This window comes from Xiphophorus couchianus, chromosome 21, assembly GCF_001444195.1.
Source record: "Xiphophorus couchianus chromosome 21, X_couchianus-1.0, whole genome shotgun sequence".
Classification (NCBI taxonomy): Eukaryota; Metazoa; Chordata; class Actinopteri; order Cyprinodontiformes; family Poeciliidae; genus Xiphophorus; species Xiphophorus couchianus.
Genome location: NC_040248.1, coordinates 13,571,920 through 13,594,115, shown reverse-complemented (window position 1 = coordinate 13,594,115; position 22,196 = coordinate 13,571,920). Strand labels below are relative to the sequence as shown.

Genomic DNA, 22,196 nt, shown 5'->3' with positions numbered 1-22,196 from the left:
TTCTTTTACTCTGTGCCACTGAGATATATGAAAGGTTGTATTTCATCGAGAGCTGAATGGACTAGTCCACTTTGACAGTTAGCCTTCTCAAAAATATAGACACCAGAGATTTCTAGCCACTCTTAGAACACAACCAGTAACCCTAGCCCCAGGCAGCTGTATGAAAAATAAAACTTCAACCTCACTACAGCCACTACGTATTTTCATTTTGTTTTTCAGTTTACTTCTACTGAAGGAGAGCCATTGAGGAACAGCTTTTCGTACGTGACATACAAATGATGAAGTTAGCAGTCATGCACTCAGAAAGTAGACGTTTGACTACCTAAGGACTACATTTGCTCTGAATACCTTTTGTACTGTTATGTAACAATAAAAATAGATGTTGGCTCCTAAAGAAACATGAACAAATATTTTGCAATGAGCTGGGGAGTACAATTGATGACGTGTTGCATTGGAGGTTCCAGGTGGTCGTTAACCAAATGAAAGGACATGCTCGACACCAGTGTGGTGGTGATTTGTAAAGGGACTTTTAACAACCAGTTTTAGCAAGTTTACCTCTTTCAATGGAAAAGGCATGTAAAGAGAATGAAATGGTAAATGGACTGGACTTATATAGGGCTTTTCCAATCATTTCGACCACTCACACGAGTCACATTCACCCATTTGCATTCACCCCTTTATACGCAGATCTGTAGGCAGTTTGGGGTTAAGTGCGTTGCCCAGGAGCACATCGACATGTGGCAGGACAAAGCTCGAATCGAATCTACAACCTTCCAAGCACAAGACGACTACCCACAGAGCCACAGTCGCCCCAAAAAATGGTAAACGATCTGTACTTGTATAGCGCTTTATCAAGTCCAGAGGACTCCAAAGCACTTCACAGTACATTGAGTTAATCACTCATTTTAACGTGTCTTATACACAATTATTATTTTTTTATTTTTTAAGTCCCAAGCATAGTAAATAAGTATTTAGATTTCCAACCACTTATCTTGACCTACTGCCAAGCTTATTTGCAGTCTCTAAAGATGTCGGTGAACTAAACAAATTAGCTTTACTGTTTCTATGAAAAGGGATCCTTCTTACTATATTGATATGGATTGGATGATTGGGATCTTATCACGGTAACATTGCATTTACTTCTGTATAATTCAGTCTTCCCCCACAAGAGACAGCTAGACATTTAAAAATGAACTACAGTAGATGTGCATCTACGTCCACATTATGGTGCTCTTATTTTCTTCTAAAAAGTAACTTCTGCTTGTTTAAGCATTGCTTCTATAAAATGGTGAAAACATTCATCAAACACCTTGACATGTTCAATAACCTCGGTTTATCCTCTTATCTCTGTCCTCCACTTATGCATTTATTACTTTTTTGAAAATAGCTATTACACTTAATACCATGCTTCTTTGTGAAGGATGGATAGATACAAATCACTCTCTATTCATGAAGTGTTGAGGATGACACATGCAGAAGTCACATCCAGAATTGTCACTGCAAGGTAAAGAACCTTAAGACCTCACAGTCGTTATTTAACACACATCAACAGATGTCATTAACCACATGCTTGCAGGATCTAGAGCCTAACGACCAGTCCTTCACTGTGTGGTCATTAACTACTGTCACAAAGCCTTTTGTGGAGGTAAATTTCTCCAACAAATTCCTTTTCGATCATCATGAAAAGCAGTGAATTAGAGCGCAAGTAGACAAAACACTACACCAGAAATGCTGGACTAACGAGGGTTCAGTCATCATTAACAAACACAAGTGGCGATGGAGGCAATTTTAACAATTACAAAACAAACTTTGAGGGTTACTGTACATTTACTTCCAGTGTCGCGCCAGAGTGAATGTTTACAGCAACTTCCTTCAGTGTGAGCTGATATTCATTGCTAATAAAAATAGTTTGAGATCAAACTTGTATCTTTACTGCAAGTATTGCTATAATATAATAATAATTATATATATATATATATATATAAACAAATACCATCAATGTAATTTTATTGCAAAATGCAAAACATTTTCTAGTGTGAGGTTTTGACAATCACTCTGCTCGGACAAATATAATAAACCACCTCAGATTAGGTTTCCCCATTTATCCTCCTCGATGAGAAAGTATTATGTAGATAATATTTTTAATTAACAGTGACTTAGGAAAGAAGAGAAATAGCATAAATTATCCAGAATTATTTATGTGTTTTATGTATTTATGTTTGTGTCATTCTTTGACCTTCATGTTGTGAGTCACTCACTTTTACAAAGTTTATTACAGGCCTGGTTGATATGACACCCTAATATCATTAATGGCCTCTGTAACTTCCTCTTTAACTTCCAGGATACATGCCTGTTCAGCAGTTTTAAGGAGCCATTTAATATAAACTTTGATATTTACGCATTAATATGACAAACTAAATTAAAACTCACTTAAGAGCCAAACACAGCGAGTCTGACGCACATTAATAAATATCATTATTAATTCAAAAACTCTTGTTCTGCTTCGTGCCAAAATACGATTAGCTTGGATACGATACAAAGTGCATCATGATGTGAAGTCGTGCAGCCTGTAGAATTACAGAGTAGGGCTGCATGATATCAGAAAATCTTGCGATTGGCAAATATTGCTGTGATGATATCAGGTGTAATATATGCCTGTTTTCTTCTTTCCTCTATAATCTGTTCTTCCCACTCTTTGTGACCATTCTTATTTGTGCTTGGTGTGAGTTTTTTCTGCCTTGTGACTCTGTCCTACTGCCTAAATATTGCACTAGCATTTTTAAAGGTAACATTTTGAGTTTTTGTCAAACAATATCATATTACAGTAATGTTTGACTGTCCAATGTGTTTTTGTAAACACTGGAGTGTGTGTAGTCTTTAGTGTCTAGTGAACTCTGCTTGTCTTTATATTGCTATACTTAATAATCCTGGGAGCATCTTTGGCTGAAAGCTTACAGCTTTATACACAAATTCTGTAAGTAACCTCAGTTATCACATAATTAAGTTTAAGTCCACGTTTTTAATCTATGTTGGAATATGTAAAACCAAATTGTTATGTGGGTCTAAATATAAACAAATTTTATTTCTTTCTCTTTCTCAGCTAGAATGATAATCTGGCCATCTAGGAATGAAAATGCAGTGCTCTGTCCACACAGTCTGCAAAGTTTACTACATTCCTACTGGTGTGCTTGATATCAAAGCCTGTGTGATTTTTTAAATTTATTTGTGCCTGACCAATAGGGTCCACTTGGACTCTCTTGAGATGACCATGTGCAACTGCAAAGTTTTTAACTGCAGTAGCTGCATGTGCCGGGAGAAACAACACAATGATTTTTTTTTTTTTAAAGAAATAATGTGAGCATTGTAAGGTTTGCACTGTATGGAGTCTGACTTAGCTGGAGATCACAGTACATATGCTTCAGTATCAGATGCATAGAGTGGCAGTGCTGGAACATTATTTATTTATCTTCACAGCATATTACCTGATCTGATTTTGTATTATTATTATAGTCACTAGGTTTTACTGCTATTATTTTGGATCTGTAAGACTGCTCCAATTCTAAAGAGAAAACTTTGTGAAGTATCTTTCACATCAACATGTGGCATTAGATAGACAGATGTGCAGGAAGAATGTATAAAATCAGATCATAGTTTTTAATGGGATCTGTTTTTGAAATTCATGTTCAGATTTTGACAATATTGATGCACATGTCAGATTTATCAGCTCAGATTTGTCCTCAACATTCACCATATTCAACCAGATGCATTTACATTAAACACAGCAAATCATGCACCACAGAATGGGCTTTGAGTGCATTTTAATGGGAACGTATGGCCCCTTGCAGTGCAATGGAAACTGCTGACGACGCTTTTTGTAGTATGCTCATATTACTAAGGATTGAACTCCATATATCTTATTAACAATGGATTTTTTTGCAGATAAAGGAAAAAAATAAAAACACTAGGGAGCTGTGCTGAATTAATTTAGCATTCCATTTTCTGTTTTTGAGGAAAAAGGAAAGAACGCATGACTACACACACAGGTGAGTCTGAGAAATTACTGCAGAAGTATGTAATTAGGCTAAGAAATGCATAAAGAGCACAATTTATGAAGGTGCTTGTTGAGGCTAGATACACAGGATGTCAGTCGGTCAGTGTAATGCATTTTGCCATTACTGTATGCAATATTTTAGAAACGACAACTTAACTTACTGCATTATCTGAGAGTGTTGCAAGACAATAAGCAACATTAAAAGATCCAAACCATAAGGAAGCTTCTACTTTAAGGTTAACAATGGTAGGAGTTCATCCTGTAACTGGTGGGTTGCCAGTTTGAATCCCTGGTCAGTCGTTGTGTCCTTAAACAAGCGATTTCACCCACCTTCCCTGCTAGTGGTGTTCAGAGGGCCTTGTAACAGTAACTGAAAATTGGACATAGACAAAGCTTATCAAGATGCATCTTATTGTCCAGCCAACAAAAAAGTCAGAAATCTGTTGCCATTAATTGTCACTGCAAGGCATGTAAAAGTGGGCCTTTGTTACTTTCTGAAAGCCAAAACTAATTTAGTGCTTAATTCAGTCCAAGCATAAATGACGGAAAGAGAGCTGACCTCTCCAAGAGGACAATAAGCCCTGTCTTTCTACAAAATAAGGAGCACATTCACATAAAAAGCCAAAGTAGACTAAGCTTTGTGAAAATTCCTCACGACTTAATATAACAGCACCAGTGAGCAACCACAAACCAATGAAGTTACAGATGACTACATCAACACGGCCTGGAAAAGATATTCTCATATGAACATTTTTCCCTTTTGACACATTAAATAACACAAGTTAAATTTAACAAACAAAAAATAATCTAAGTGGGGCGTGCCGTGGTGGCGTAGGGGATAGCGTGATCCATGTTTGGAGGCCCTGAGTCCTCGACGCGGCCGTCGCGGGTTCGACTCCCGGACCCGACGATATTTGCCGCATGTCTTCCCCTTTCCTGTCAACCTACTTTCATATAAGGGACACTAGAGCCCACAAAAGACCTCTTGGAGGGGTAAAAAAAAAATCTAAGTGATCATTTCATGGTGTGTTTTTACTCCATGATGTTTTGAAAAGGATACAAAATTATGCCTTATAACCAAGACAATTGTCTTTTTTGTTAATCTCCACACTTGTTTCAGCAGCTATAAATATCAATTTTAAGGTTCTACTTTACAAACAATTGTTAATATCTGAGGATGCCACACTGACAGATAATTGCAAGCCTTCCGGGTGTGTGTCACTTTGCCCCCCAAAACACTGACAACACATAATGAGTTTCCCTTAATTGACCCAAATGAGCCATATAGCAGACAGAAATCACTTTCATAGTGTGTCATCACTTCCCTCTTAAAATAAAAAAAAAGAAAGAAATGATGGCTCACAGGAGATTATATGCTACAGAAGTGTGAAGACGCACATCCAGTCTGTCTGCAAGCCTAAAAGGAATATGGGTGATAAAACATGCCATGTTCCAGGACAAATCACACATCAACAAAGTTACAAAGCTGTAAAATGATGCTTAGCAGAAATATCGTTCACATTTTGTGGATGGAGAGTGAAACTACAACAGCTGAATGATCAAACACTTAACAAGCAGATGGTCTCTGATTGTTACAGGAACGTATGTGTCGGAAATATAGAGCAAAATTGTGGTTTAGAACTACAAATTTAATGCAGAATTTCTTGATTGCAAGTATCCCACATTTGGGTGGCTATCAATCCTCTGAGTCTTCAAAGCTTGAGGCTTTTCTGCAAGTTGATAAGGTTGAGCCAGAAGCTTTGCACTTATAAACTTACATAAACTTAATGTAGAACACAATTCAAACATATCAGTGGCAAAAATAAGCATAGAACCTGCCAACATTTTCCTAAATAAATGTATTTAAAAGTTTAATTATTAGTGTGGTTGAATGGGTATAAAATCATACCTGAGCAATCATTCCTATTTCCTCTCTCAGTAAATGAGTGTGTTTTTTTTCCCAACAGATCTTTTACAAATTCACTGAGCAAAACTATGGAGTTCATCTCAGAGTACAGAAACAAAAATATATCAACATCAACTTTCCAGCTCCACAGATTGAGGTAGACACAAGAAGGCAAGGCATCTGTCCATAGCTATGAGAGGTCTAATTTCGGCTCACAGCTAAATATATATTACAGTGCAACACTGCTCCTCTGAACTGGGGTTTCGTGATACCTTTGATGGCTCAACATCAAAGCCAGATCTCACCACTTTTAACTCTAATAAACTAATTCATATTCTGTGTTTGGGTTCAGCCGAGATGAAAAAAGTAAGCTTGCCCTGACAATGCATATTCATTGGGTGACCGTACAGAGACACAGACATGCGCTAACAACACTCAAGAGGCTAACAAGACATTGAGCTCTTAAGACTGAATGAAATTTCCCCCGAATTACGGCATATATTAATTCAGAAAGACCTTCCTGTGTAATTATGATAGCAATTACAGGTTGTGGTCTTGGTTAATACCCCCTCACTGCTCTAAATCCCCAGGAATCAGTCTCAGGAGCACACCAAGCATTTAATGTGTGGTCTCCACTGTTGTTGACACACCACCCCTTGGGGTCCATCAGGGTTTTATGGTAGGCCCAAAACAGATGTCTCTAAATGTGTTGTGTGTGTTTGGGTGGAGGGGTGTGTGAGTGATTGCTTCACCTCCAGTCTTTGCTTGAAATATATTCACGTCTGCACGGCTGTCTACCTGACCCAGTTGTATCCATTACTGGTGATCTCCCCCTTTTCAGTGTGTACCTGACCCACTTCTATCATGAGCATGGCTCAATTTTTAGTTTCAATTTGTATTAAGAGCTTTTAGTATTTAATTTGAGAATGTTAAACTTTTTTATTTAAAAATGAAAGATTATTGGAGATTTGCTGTGTTTTCTTACATTAAACTTTTAATGTATTGGGCTAACAGCTAACTCTGAAAACATGGATGTACTGTACATAAGCTCAATAGATTTTTGTATACTTTTGAAATGCATGTGTAGTTACATATGTAGTATAATACTACAGCAGAGTTTTTCTGATTTTAAGCCTCCTGTAAGATAAGCAAAGTCCTTTCCGCCAAGATTCAACAAGTTTAGATTGACCTATTGGAGTCGATTGAAAAAAGGGAGAATAATTTAAGTGCACACATCCATGACGTATAACTTCTTATGAGTTTTCAGCTGAATGCTTTTGTGAGTTTTCCTGGATGCCTGCATCCATCAAACTCACCAAACACAGCTTTCCATTCAGCTTAGGGGTAGAAGCAAATGTGTAAATGTCTATAATGATAAATGAATTTCTCTATATGTCAGTCTGCCAGTAATTTATTGAAGGCACTGAGCTGCAAGGCTGAAACTCAGCGAATGAACGTCCTCACCCTGAGCTGCTCTTCAAAGGAGACTAACTAAAAAGGTGGAGCGAGAAAGTCAAGTTTAGGGTCACTTAAAGCAGATTGAAGGAGAGGGGCTGGTAATAATGAATAATAATAATAATAATAGAGGAGGAAAATATGGAAGGGACAAAGATGGGTGGAGGTTGGATGAGGTGAAAGTGAGCAGTGGTCGAGAGACTGGAGCAGGTTGTACTCAAGAGGAGAGGGGGTGTTAAACAGGTCAGGTAGGAACAAAAGGAGCGATGAGTAAGGAGGAGAATGGAGAGGATTACCAAAATGTGGATTTTAGAGGAAAAGAAAGACAAGCCTAATAGTACTTCAAAAAGTGCTTGGAGTTAAAGAAGTTGGAGTGGAGTTGAAGTGTGGTTTGGCTGTGAATGAAACCCCATGGCATTCCCATATATAACAACCCCCATGCCAAAAAAAGACAATTTCTTCACATTTCTGTAGCCCAGTGTGCTCATGTCATGTGTCAGTGGACCAGTCCTAGAGAGGTAATTGAATCAGGACATGAAAATAACAGCAGGACAGACTTGAGTTGAAATGGCTGGACGCAGCTGGAAAAGCAACACCCCTTGACACCTTTAAAGTAAAATGAAAGGAAACACCGGGGGGAAACAGCGGCGCCGCAAGCATCTGAGACTGCAGCGTCCAGAGGGCTGACTCTGAGTGGCCTTTCACAAGAGCCACAGCTCCAGGTGCAACACAAAGTGGGTCTGTTTAAAATCCAATCTGATGCCTCGTCTACTTTTCTTTTAAGACTTAAGTGTCTCTGTTTCCAGACAGTCTTTCAGTTTTCTTTAAACGTGACTGTAATCATCTGCAACTGCGTAATATTATGCCAGAACAGGTGAAAAATGATTCAGGTTCACGCTGCCCCCCAAAAAACATGCTCAGTGTGAAATAAACCAACTTGCTCAGGTTTCCCACAAAGCTCAGCATGCTTTTTTACAGAAAAATAAAGTTGCAAAGGAAGACGGGGAAATTGATTGAGCGGAGGCACAAAGTGCTCTGTTAGCGGCATGCTTTTAACTGAGCTCATCCAGCAAACTATTCTAAAGGGGAAATTGCCTGTAAAAACTTTCCCCTCTGCTACTGCATACCTCAAGCCACAGCAAGTGTAGGGGTTCTTGGGAGCTTTGTGTAAATAAACCCAAATAAGGTGCAAACAAGCCCAATGGGGAAGGGGAGCGAGGAGGTTGGAACAAAAAATATAAGGTGGCTTAGTGTTTTCTGCAGCTGCCCAAGACTGTTAATGTCTGCACTTTTTCTGTTAGACACAACCCCTTGGGCCAACTCGAACAATTATGTTATTCTTCTGGGGCTTCGAGTGTGGGTGTCTGTGTTGCGAGACTGCGTCTGGAGGTGATAAAACAGCAGTGAGCACATAAATAATGACTTAATGATCCCCTTCACCCTTAGCTATAATGATGACTTTGGAGTTTTCCTACCCGGGACGCCAGTGGGGTGGGCGGGATAATCCACACGTGGCCTCCAGGTGTGCTTTTACTCCAACTCTGCTACCCCTTATAATAAAATCACAAATTTATACATGCTTTGTTGAGTTCCTGCTTTTCTTGCTTGTCTGTGCTACACATTTTTCATAAAAGCTTTGCTACGAAAGCATTATGTCATGAAGTATAGGTACAAACTTCATGCTAAACCTTTTGTCCTTTCAAGCGAATAATACGCCCGGATAATCTGCATCAATCATCCCATCAATTCATATTCTTTTGCATGACAAGAGTACACAGAAGTGTGCGCGAATGTTTGAGTGACAGGCTGACACCTAATCAAGCTTGCAGCTAAATTATAGTCCAGCCACGGAGGCAGAAATACAATTTCTATAGCTACTCTGTGACATTGCTGCCTTGTAGTTGACACACAAATGCACATTGACGTTAACAACCTTAACCTTTCTTTTTTCTAATTATGTTCTTTGACTAAATATGGATTCTTTAGAAAAATAATTTTGAAGGAGCTAGTTTTAATTATTTGGTCAACACATATTTTGTAGTTTCTAAAAAGTTAAGTGGAAACTCTTAAAGCCCTCAGTTACCAAAGCAGCATTAAAAATTGAGGTAACATACAGTGTCTATTCACTATAATGGAGACTCCTGATTTACACGTCTAGAAGAAGTGTAAATCAATGACTTTAACAGGTTGAGCTAAATCTATAAAACCCAGGGTTTTTGAGAAGGTGCGAAATTCAACTTTGGGAATATACTAAAGGGGTAAAAAAAAGAAAATACTGGTTAGTATATTATTAGGATTAAAAAAATCCTAATAATAGCTCATGGAACTGAAGGATAAAAACATGAGGACTTGGTGTGATTTTAGGATTATGCAGATAACAATGACATGTTACTCTAATTGTCATTTTATGGACATTTGTTCCCTAGCCAAAATGACAAACTGCTCCTGTGTCTGAATGAGGCAATAATCTGGGATTTTACCATTTATGGGTAACTTATTACATTCCGTTTCTACCCGCTGATCTTTTCAAATTATATATTGTTATTGGACAAATCAGTACACCAATCTAATCTGTATTTTAACATTTCCGGAAGAAGGGAAAATCAATTAAGTTCCATTTTTATTCCATTTTTATTCCATTTTTAAAATGTTTGACATTCAACAAAAGATTATTAAATTAAGCCTAAATACATGAAAAAACAAAAAAAATTTAACAAATGGTATTGTCAAGTATCAATTTGGTTTGCAGCCATATTATTTTTGCAATGCGGTTAAACTCTGTAAAGTCACGAATTGGGCATACATATAAGTGTATAAAATTTATATTAGAGAGTATTTGATGGGCACATTTTGTAGTGCTCATGCCAGTCCCTGATGCAGAGACCCCATGGCTGAATAGCCATACTGTCAACACCACAATAACTGCTGTTCATCAGATATATAACAATAAATGTATAAAAAAGTATATTTTTTACAATGATGGGAACCTATTTCTATATGAAATGCTTACACAAGTCACTTAAAAGAAAAAAAAGTTTTGAGCTGAAAAGAAGAAATGAATAAACTATAACTCTTCTGTTTTTTTTTTTTAAACCAGCAAAGGCTATAAAGAACCAAACAAAGAGCAGTTGCACAATTACCTCCTGAGAGTCAGCTGCTTCATGGTCCCTTGTATCGGTTTTTGCTTCATATTGTGTGTTCTCTCCTTTTTGATGTTTTTCTGAAGTTAACAAAAAGACGCAGGAAAAATCCCCCCTTGCCCTTAACCATAACAGCAAGGGGAATGCTTTTCCTCCTAGAAGGCCCTAAGGGACGACTGTGGAGTACAAAATAGATCAGGATGCTACAGGGCACTGGTTTCATAAGGGCAGAGGTCTATTTTTAATGACAACCAGAGCACGGTAATACCACGCTGTGTGTAGGGCAAACAGAAAGCAGAGGGATGTTCTGCGTAGGAGTTCTTTCCAATACTATGACTGTCTGAAAAGTTCTGCAGAGGTTTTAAGTCAAAAACTACGGTGCAAGTTTCCTGCAACAACATCCCCTATACAAAACAACTTGTCTTCACTGAGGTCATAAAGGTCTTACATTTTTAACAAGTTAATCTTACAAAATATCTTATTTGAAGATCAGTCATTGGACTAAATATTGATTCAGTTGTTCGAAGATTGAAAAACTGAATCTTGCCATATTTTCCCTGTCTTCAAGGTACTATAGTATTACTGCAATTGCCTGTTAAAAATAGTTTAATATTCATAATGGGTTTTTTTTTTACAACTTGTATTTCAATTTTTGATTTTCACCCTTTGGAAACCATTTAAATAGATAATTATTGTCACAGGTGTGTCCATATTTCTCCTTTGCTCTATTGATGATGAAGAAAGGCACCAAGGCTGTCACTAACCTGAAAAGCTTAAGCCTCTATGGTGGATGAGTATCTTCAGTAGTTTTCCATATTTTAGTGTGAATGCTGCTTTAATGCTCCCTAAGATAGAGGTCCGTCCAACAATCATTCATGTGCTTTCAGTGTTTGTGAAAGAATTTGTGAAGTGTAAAATTTTGTTTTATACCATTTAGCTGTAGTTTGAGTATTTTAATGTGACCACACTTAGTAGTCTATTTCATTTAAACAATTAAAAAATATATCCTATGAATTATTTTATGAATTCGTGGAACATACATCCTAAATTTAATTTTTTATTATTTTTATTTTTAATCTTTGGATAAAAATTGATCGAGAGTGAGATAAACAGCCAATCATACCTATCTTTATCTGTGGGAATGCCAGAAATGATGGCATTTCAGCATCAGGCGATAAACACATCAATACGGTCTAACACAGCCAAAGGGGTATTAAACATCAAAAAGAAAAACAAAAACACATTCAAAGGACTCCAGATGTTCCCAAATGTTAATTGTAACCTCAGACACCTTAAACCACCGGCCATCTCTTCCGTGTTTCAGTGAAATAACAGGGGAAGTGAGATAATGCCATGCCTTTACAAAAAATAGGTCTTACAAAGTAACTGCATCCCCAGAACCAGAACCAAACGAGGAGAAGCAGCACTCAGCATCTATGCACCACAAATTTGGAACAAACTTCCAGAAAACTGTAAAACAGCTGAAACACTGGCTTCCTTTAAATCTCGACTAAAAACCCACCTGTTTAGGATTGTATTTGAAATGTAATCTATTACAAATTTATTGATGGAACTTGACTTAATGTCGTGTTCTGATTGTTCATTCATTGTGTTTCTGTGTTTGATATGATGTAAAGCACTTTGAAATGCCTTGATGCTGAAATGTGCTATACAAATAAAATTTGATTGATTGATTAACAAATAGCATATAACACAGAATGCTGCTATGCTGATGTGAATGAATTGCTTTATCTCAAGGACGTGACTAGCAAATCATCATCAACTGTGTGCACCAATGTAAGAGAAAAAAAAAAAACATCATCTTGCCGGCTTCAGTTATTCAGGTGTGTGTGTGTGCTTTAACTCAATGGCAAGTATCCAAGATATCATCAGGAATTTTGAACAGGCAGTTAAATACTCCATTAATTTGACTAACCAGAAAAACTGCATACTTTATGAACAGTTTGTTAAATGATAAAAGTTTATGGCAGTACAATAATAATAATAATAATTATAATAAAATTACCACAAGAGTTTGACTGGATAGGTTGTCATTAAAACATACCTCTTTTTTTCTGGGAACAAAGTTCAGGACTTCTAGAAGTATGTGACCAGCAGGGTGATGTTTGGCCATAACAGGCATCCCTTTAGCTCAAAGCAACTGTAAAACATGGTGGTGGGTGGCTGATAATTTGGATTTATTTTGCAGCCAAAGCAACTTGGACATACTGAGTAAAATAAGAGCTCCTATGTGTACATAAGTGTGAGGAAAGCTGGCCCAAGCAGAGTTATAAAAAATGGGTGAAATTGCAAATCCTGCAGCAGATGGACATCGAAATGAGTGGGAATAAAAAAGAAATTATGCTGTTGCAATGCCCCTTGTCCAGAACTGAAAGTTCATGATTCAATGAATGCACAATAGAAAAGAGAGGGTAAAAAGTCAGTTTGAATCAAATGACCTTAATCCTATGTAAGGTTTTTTAGTTCGATGTTACATTGTTAATATTCTGAGTTTAGTATCTTCATATAATCTGCATTAAAATTTTTGTATTTTCCATAGTCATTATTTAAATATTTTTTTACCAACAAAGCAGAACAAGATCAGGCCAATAATCTGCATAGTATTTGATCAAACACTGATGAAATACTAAAGTTTACGTCTCCAGGGAATATAAGAGTAACTCTACAGAGCTTTAGCAGAAGAACATAAACTCTCTTGTTTTAACAAACAGCATAATGAAACCACTGCATTAACCAACCCTGGACTGTGTATAGAAACAAAGAGCAGTCCCAGCAATACCTAAAGATTTATTGTATTGCTTTCTGCCGCAGCTTATGTCCTTATCACTGCAACCCAGTACCTGGCGAGACTTAATTTCCCATAAGACAATATCCCTTGAAACAAAACTCCCACTTATGCACAAAAGTATTCAGCTCCATGCTGTTATGCACACATAACAAAAATGCATCAAAGTCAAGTCTGGCTTATAGAACAAGAAGCTCAATGTTGGCAGGAAGCCACGAGGTTCGGAACTGGTCGTCCTTTTCCCAGTCTGTTTATTTAAGATGGACTGAAAGGGTATTCAGAGGGAATAATGAACACTTTATTATTCACTGTTGGTTTAGATCAGACCGCATGTCCACTATGTGGTTTCACCTTCATAACTGAGGCAGCATTGTGTCTTGGAGTCGCCAGACCATAATCAGCCTGGTCTGGCAAAGAGCATGACTCTTGAGAGTCTCGTTTCTTGAGAGTGTGCTGCAATTGCAGGAAAGTTTCTGGAAATCAAAGGGTAAATAAAAAAAAAGCACTTAAACTTGTGCTTTTTTTTTGTTTTTTCCTGTTTTGTTTTGAGAAGCCGTCACAAAATGTAAAGATGTGGCCGCATATTTAATTTCTTAATTTCAAGGCTAATGTTTTCTTTACCTTCAAGGTTTTTTATTTGAATTTTATGTGATAGACCAACACAACACACCATGTAATTGTCAAGTGGAAAGAAAATGACATGTTTTGAAGATGCTTTTAGTAATAAATATCTACAGTAAAAGGCATATTTGTCCACTGTGATTGTCATTCTTATTTGCAAAATTGCTCCAGGCTGCATCAAAATGGATTGAGAGTGTTAAGTCTTCCCACAGACGCTCTGCTAAGGTCTAGACTTTTAGTCATTTTAACACAAGAAAGTGCCTTGATCTATTTTTTAGAAAATAAAAGAAGACAGAAAAAGAAAAGAGAAAACACTTTGATCTAAACCACATCATCATCCTGCTGGCTGTTGTAACAACTGGGTTGTTGTCCCAGTCTCAAGGTTTTCTCCGTCTCGAATGAGTTTTCTTCCACCATTGCCTTGAATTTGGTTCCATCCAATGTCTCACCTATTGTGACTAGATTATCAGTCCATGACGAAGAAAAATATAATGGTGCCACCAACATGTTTCATGGGAACGTAGTGTTAAAAGATTGCAAAGGGACAAAATGTTAAAAATGGTAATGAATGCTGAATGCCTTTATCTGTTAAATGTATTTGCTTAATAAATTTATTGAAAGTAAAATACATCATTTTGGATTGGTCTTTCACGCAGCTTGGTTTTAAATATGTTAAATTATCGAAAGGGTCACAGCAGAAGCCTAAGGGTTTGCAAGATTATTTTCAGTGTAGAAATGAGGTTCTATGATGCCAAAGTCTTATCAGTTTGAAGACTCCTCTATAATCTTTACATGTGCAGAAGTTTAATGGAAAAAAGGGTGTATTGCAAAAGCCAAAGTGAACATCAGAAAGACTTGTTTAATATCTACTTATTTAAGTGGGTAAGTTTCCTTTGAATAAAAATAAAGAAATGAGTAATAATTACCACTGAACCATGGCCAAGAATTAGCAAGAAAGTTCTAAATCTCCACTACTTTTAAATGCCTAAGGGCTAACGTCCAAAGTGGAAAACAGTCTGCAAAGCACCTGAGGGTCTGTTGGGAAAGTCAAGAGAGTAAAATCTAGCAGACTACAGTTATGAGAGTTGACAGTGTGTAGAAACTTGGGAATGTCTTGAGTGAGCATACAGAAAATATACTAAGGTTTCAGTAAATTGATATTTCTCTCTTAAGCCTCCACCATCCTGTCAGGCCAAACTCTTTGCCTATCTGTCCTTTTCCCTCTCCCACTGACAGCTGGATCCAACTAACCAGCTCATCCAGGGACCTACTAGGCGGGTTCCTATTGAGAGAAGCTCCATGTATAATTATTTCCCTCAGACCTGCTCTTTGTGGTGTTTACTCATCACTCCCTATACTCCATCTCTATCTCCTTGATTTTCTCTCTCCTACCCTTTACTTTTCCATTCAAGAATCAGATTTGTTCCCTTTTTGTCTTGGAAACCAAAGTTCTTATCTCTTTGCCTTCATATCGCCCCTCATCTCACTCAGTATCTCTTTTTTTTTCCCCTGGCTGAAATGCATGTAGTGGACTGTTTTATCTTTTTGATGTTATCACAAACTTTCACATGAGGTTGGATAAAAAGAATTCGGCATGCTCTGTGATTTTATTTTCTCATTCATCTGCTGGGTAAAGTATCATCTTATAACTCGTCTTTTTTTCAGTATATATTGCTCTGATAAGCCCTGCGTAATATTTCAAAGCATAGATAAATGTTTTCATTTGGTGAAGATTAAAGGATTTTCTGTATTTATATCCTCTCACTGATCAAATTAGAGCTTTTCTGGCTGTGTTGCTACAGAAAACATGAAGCTGGGATAGCTCTAAACATATTACATCAAAAGCACTTTTTGAATCCTAAAATGATATCAAAAGCACTTTCTGAATCCTAAAATGATGCACTCAATTAAGATAAGAAGCAATGAAGCAATACCAGAGAGGAATAAAACCCTAAAAAGTACAGATTGGGTCAATCAGATCCAATGTTGGTGCAACACCCGAAACTGATGTCATTCTATGGTTGGATATTCAGCAGAGGTCACTGACCCATAATTTATGATTTAGCTTTAGCATAGTGACTGTCTGGCACCCCCGTAGTGGCCATTAGTACTGAATGCAGCTGCCTACGGTTGAAAAGTAAAGCACTGTTTTAAAACTCTAACTAGCACTCTAAAAAAATTTTGAATTCAATAAAAAATTGATTTTTGGGGTTAAACATATTAAGGATGTTTTAATCCTTAATATGTTGGATTACAACACTGTGGGAATGTTGTCATTCCCACAGTGTTGTAAACCATGCATGATTTATAACATTTAGATAGGTACATCTAAATAGTAAACCATGCAAATTAGGTAGTGAATTAATTTAGCAACTTTAGTGTAAATAGTTTAAATTGGATTAAATTTAGCAACAGCCATTTGCTTCCTTGCTTACTGAGAAGTTGTTAGCAGACAGACTGTTGTTGCAGAGTTAGTCTTTCTGTGTAACACCACCTTTTCAGGGCTACGCTATTGTGGACAGAGAGTCAATATAACAGATATATGTCTTGTATTTTCTGCAAACATTTAGAGCAGTGGAAGACATCTCATGTTGCAAGAGTAACAAAGGAAACAAATCTAGAGGTTTATACAACAGGAAGGCTTGAACATGGAAATTTGTTTTATCTAGTTGTTTGGTTTTCATGTCCATTTGTAATAAAGCATAGCGATTTGGGAAAGGTTGGCAGCCTGTTGGAAATATGTTGCTGAATTTAAAGCATATTTCCATTGAAGGGATTACTACATAAGAAGTATGCTGTTACACATGGAAATGACTCTGCAGATGACAAAGTGACAGCCATAGTTTTTGATATTAATCTGTTGCATCTCCCTCCTCCTCTTAGCAGTCTGCATGATGATTTATCAGCTCTTTAACACAATATTGACACTAACAAGAAAGAAAATGTAATTAGTAATTTTTTTTAATAATAATGCAGCTAAAGGCAAATAGTAGCAGCATAGCTGAGACATTTTATATATTTGTTTGTGACACCAGGATAAGAACAAGACTATATATAGAAGACAAACTGCTCTTTCTTGGGAAAAAAAGGCATTTAAATTAAAGATCAGAGCATCTCAACCAACAATCATTAAAGGTTTCCAGGCAAGTCACTTCCTCTGCTTACATATAAAATCCGAAAGCAAACACAAGCTGAGCCCCTGCTTTAGCAATAGCTGGCTGTTAATTTAGTTGTGCCTATACATAGCAGAGAGTGTTAAAGTCTCACAGGAGGCAGTCCAGTTTTACTCTCACCTCTGAGGTGCGAGCCGCAGCGTGAAATGAAGAGGCTCCTACAAAAGAAGAGTTATACGAGCTGAGCCCTGCTATCAAATGATCCTCTCATTCCTACTTGAAAGTCGTTCATCTTTCATAGAATTACTACAGGGTGACATCCCACAGAGGAAAGGGGAAAAAAGACAAAAAAAAGCATGCCCTCTGCCTGCCTGTGCGCTTGGTGAAAACTCATGACTCACTTCCCTATCCAAATGGCCCCAGAGAACCCGATCAGTCAATAAACAAAGGCTGGCAAAGCATCTTCCCTTTTTCATCCTGGATTCTCTCATTTTAAATCCTCTTTTCACCTCTTCTCCCCTGCTTATTACGCTTCATCCCTCCTCTTACTGCCCCTGTGTTCCTCTTCACCTATCCCTCTTCCCTACCTCATACTGATACAAATATAGAAGAAAATGAAGTCAAAACAACAACAGCAAAAAGTTTACAGTAATCACTTTTGTTGTCACTAAAGTTTGCCACCATCTCTCTTCTTTTAACCTTTCTAACATCCTCGCAGCTTGATCCCCGAGTGCAAAAAGAGGCTTTGGGGATTACTTAATCGTGACCCAAATACAGTCCCTCTTTTTGGTTCTGTGCTCATGTCATGGTTAAAAGACAGACTCCTTTTGCTATTTGAGCTCAGTTTGAGGTTGTAGTAGAGAAAGAGGACAGAGCTAATGTAGTGTAACAGTGCAGGGTGAGCGACTGGCGGGCTCAGCGGAGATAATTCCCTCTGACGTGCGGACATGAAAACTGGATGTTTCACTCAAAATTGCAGATATCCGCGCTCGAACCCAACGACAATAATAATAGCGGGTCTAGCATTGTGTGTATCACCTGCCTGCATCTCTCTTCCTCTGTCTCTGAAGTCAAATTCCCAACACCTGCTCTTGTGCTGTTTAACATGCAGTGTGAAATTACAGTGCTTCCCCCCGCCTGTTCAACAAGGATGCGTCCCATCAGAGAACTGCTGCGTGCGTGTTTTGTCTGATACGTGAGCACTTTTCATCATGTCAGTCCCACCTCTTGCTCATGTCTGATGCAATTCTGAAAGTCTTTCCTTCTTTTAAGACTTCATTAAATATTTCCTTATTCTTTAAAAATATCAAATCATTAAGAACTAGCTCTTAGAGAAGGTGATGGAACACTATTGATGATGCTGAAATCAGACATTTGCATACTCTGTACACAGGTAGGCACCTCTTTGTTTCCCCTCAATGTCTGAAATTAAATCAAATTAAAGTTTTTCTGTTTTAGGTCTTGGTTTCTAACTAAATTCTACAAAACTGACTTTTTTCATCACTTTCTGCAAAGTCAGAACTACATAACTTTCCTTAGGATTTTGCAGGGTTGTGGAAAAGGTTTGTGCGTCCTTTCAACAGTGTATGCAAACATCTGGTTTCAAGTGTAGTGTCATGTTGGGTTTGTGTGGACAAACAACAGATGCTGTGTTGTTGCCATATGATAGTTTCCTCTTTGGCGATGAAAAACAGAAATGCAGTGAATGACTAACTTTCATTTCCTTTGTGATGGACAGGCTCTCAAATTCACTGTGGGAAACCTCCGAGTTGCCATAGAAACACCATACCATCTCTCAAATTGACAGACAATAACAGAAATAAAAGGAGGGGTGGAAAAACGTTTGCACACACCGTTGAAACTTTTTCATGTACGGTATGTGGAAATAAATCAGGAAGGTATCAAAACTCAGTGCTACAGACTTTTAAAAAAAATGTGCTTAAGATCAAAACAAAAACCATACCTAGTTGAACCTTTTACATTTTGTCATGTTAGAACCACAAATATACAAGCCAGAAATATGATTAAGAAATGTAATAGTTGATGTCAAGCATTTTTATGTGATTGAATGGCCCAGTCAAAGTCTAGACTTAAATCCAACCGGGAATCTGTGGAAAGATTTGAAAATCAATGTTCATCAGCGCTCGCCATCTGATCTTGTTAAACATGAGGTATTTTGCGAGAAAAAAAATGACAAGAAATGTAGTTCTGTATAATACCAACTCAGGGGACTGAAGACAAATGAATCCCAAAGGTTAGTAGATTTTCTAAAATACATAGAAATGTGTTTTTCTATCACAACAAAATTTGAAAAAAAAAAAAAAATGTTTGCATGGCACTGTATGGATCCACATCAAGCCTGAAAACACAAGTGTCAGGAAAAAGAAGGGAGGAATTAAATGATGACAAAGTGGCTGTGATGTATAAATACCTCTGGGTAATGAGAGGACAAACCCCAGCAGGAAGCAACAGAAACCACTTCAACTATTGTTTGAGTCTCTGAGTTTACTTGCATAGGAGGAATTCGCCTACTGGGAGAAATTTAGTAAAATCAGTTCTGTCATGCAGTTCTCAGCCAATAAAGTCAAATTCTTTGTGAAGGCAGGGCGAACAGACACCAACCATCCCCCAAAAAATTCTACTTTGTTGGTGCCAGATAAATAATTAACCAAAAGACTCTCAAAGAACACTCTGGGGCCATAGGGTAATGACTGTTTAGTTTACATGTGCATGATTATGCCTTTTACTCTCACTCTCAGCAGGGCTGGACCCCCATTGAGACGCCGGATCACAAAGGTCAACAACAATTGGCTTGTCATTCTGTGGGTTTCCATAGTTACCGTGTGGGCTGCCGGGCCGCCGGGATCATTTTCATCACAGAGTTCTTCCTGGCTAGGGCTAATTGCTGTGTTTGTGCTGGTGTCAGTGCTAGGGCAATCTGCCATCACAATGCAAATATCATAGCTGCTAGTAAAACAGCATTCTTCACTACAAACTCAGGAATATGCAACTCCATACCCGGGATGCCAATTTTTACAGTTGTTAAATGTGTCAGTTTCAATTTAATAGGATAAATCGTAGTGGTGTTTATGTAGTTATTATATGTGCAATTGTCCACCTGTAAAATGTCTCAAAATTTACATGAGACTTTCCAAAACTATTCACCCCATTTATTTTTTGTAGAAAACCAACATGCAATCAAATCTGAGAGCTGAGAATTTTTTTACTTATTTTCAAGTTAGCGGTTTTGCTTATTTTTAAACAAGCTCACCGCTGATATAAACTGACCTGTCGTCTGAAAATGGATGTAATCACACTCTCTAAGTAAAACTGAATTTGTGGTTTCAGTCTTTGTTTTCAATATTCCCAAAGAATTTCAGCATTCACGGTACAGAAAAGGCCTAGTTAATGAGTGAAAATAATTTTGCCTTCTAGACCTCCATCCATCTCTCCATTGTCTAAAGAGTCATGAGAGGGGGTGGGGTGGTGGGGGGGGAGGGCTTCTGCCCATCTCCAAGGCAAGAGACGAGCTTTACCTTGGACAGGTCGCGAGACCATCAAAGGGCAACACAGGACAAACAACTATGCACACACAAAGTCGTACCTAGCAGACAATTCAGAGCAAACAGTTTACCTAAGAGTAATATTTTTGTGTTTTGAGAGGCAGCCGGATCCCGTCCAGACATGGGTTATGTATTTCTATCGGTGAGCACGGTGTGATGACAGAAGGGATAAACACTGTGATGGGACTGAGCCTTTAAGATTAGATTAAACAGTTCATGGTATCAAGCCTAATACCATGAACAAAACAAAAAGAGAAAAATAAAATCTAAATACCCAAAGGAAGGCTGCTGAAGGCTCTGCACTCATACTCAGTAATCATTTTCATGTTACAAAGTGCATGCCTCAGGTCTGAAAAACAATCGGTCATAAATGATATAGTAAACAGTTACAGTATATCCATTCAATTATACACCATTGAGCATGAGCACTGCTGTGGGGACAAAGCCGCAGGGCAGCTGTGCACAAATGGATGCATAGCATTTAATTTATATGCATTATTTCCTTTAATTTGACATTTTCTCGCTGATCTCCCCAAAGAGTTTCCGAAGGCTGAAGACATGTGAATTGCACTCTTAAACTCAAATTTGAAGGCTAAGAAATGCTGGAATGAAACTTTCATTCTGTCCTGAATAGTTTAACAAAACCACAGGTTAACAAATTCAAGGGCAGCTTTTTGCTAGAGCATTATAATTTGACTACTTTGAAGTGCTCAGAAGAAATGCAGCAGTTGCAAATAAATACTGCAACTACAGGTGCATTTATTTGCACCGAATCAGTCTTTCAATGGGGCAATGAATTATGTTCGACTTCTAATTAAAACTTGATTTACTTTATCGATTGACAAATTTAGCAAAAACAGATTCAATTAAAAGGAAGTTAGTTTTTTTTTAATTTAATGTCATATTATTGGATTTTATGAGAGAATATCACATCTTTTGAACCCTGTTTTTGTTTTATTATCAATGGTTTAAAAGCCTGGAATATACTTAAAGCAAAATAAAACAGAAAACTTAAACAAAAACAAAATAAGTGCAGGTTTTAGGTAGCAGAAACGGACCAAAACATGTAGCATAGCAGCTAACATTTTTGATTTTTCTCAATTTATTTGTTTAGGTTTATCTAACAATGGTTTTAAACAGTTAAGCCTGCTCAAATAAAAAAAATAAACAACTATTTAATATGTATCTAACTAAATAAATGCATGTTTAGATCCTAAAACAAATCAAAAAGTAAACAGCTATTTTTGATTTTTAATTCCTTTTTTATCCAGTTCTTTCTTTATCCTATGTGACACATCTTTTGGGGCCATTATTAAATACTGGTTCTCAATTTGATGTTGCATTTATTTTATTGAGTAATGATAAGTGATATCATAACCAAAGAGTGAAACGTAAAAAAACTAAAAGGTAGAAAAATCCCTTCTAGGGAGGAGGGATGAATGCAAAGTCTATGATTGATACAATCAGCTGGTAGGTAACTTTTCCCATTATATGATCTCCTTGGCCATGTTGTGCTATATCTAGGAGGGCATTGGACTGAA

At 37.4% G+C, this 22,196-nt stretch overlaps 1 protein-coding gene across 3 annotated transcripts in view; it reads right to left on the bottom strand.

Moving 5' to 3' along the window:
- Positions 1 to 22,196, bottom strand: part of sema5a (sema domain, seven thrombospondin repeats (type 1 and type 1-like), transmembrane domain (TM) and short cytoplasmic domain, (semaphorin) 5A) — a 152,520-nt gene that overhangs the window by 129,184 nt on the left and 1,140 nt on the right. Inside the window, exon 1 of one of the 3 annotated variants that reach the window (XM_028005266.1) lies at positions 10,553 to 10,701. The exons of the other annotated variants lie outside the window; for them this stretch is intronic. The gene's annotated coding sequence lies outside the window, so the exon portion shown is untranslated. Of the gene's footprint in view, positions 1 to 10,552; positions 10,702 to 22,196 lie in introns of those variants that run through there. 3 annotated transcript variants of the gene reach the window in all.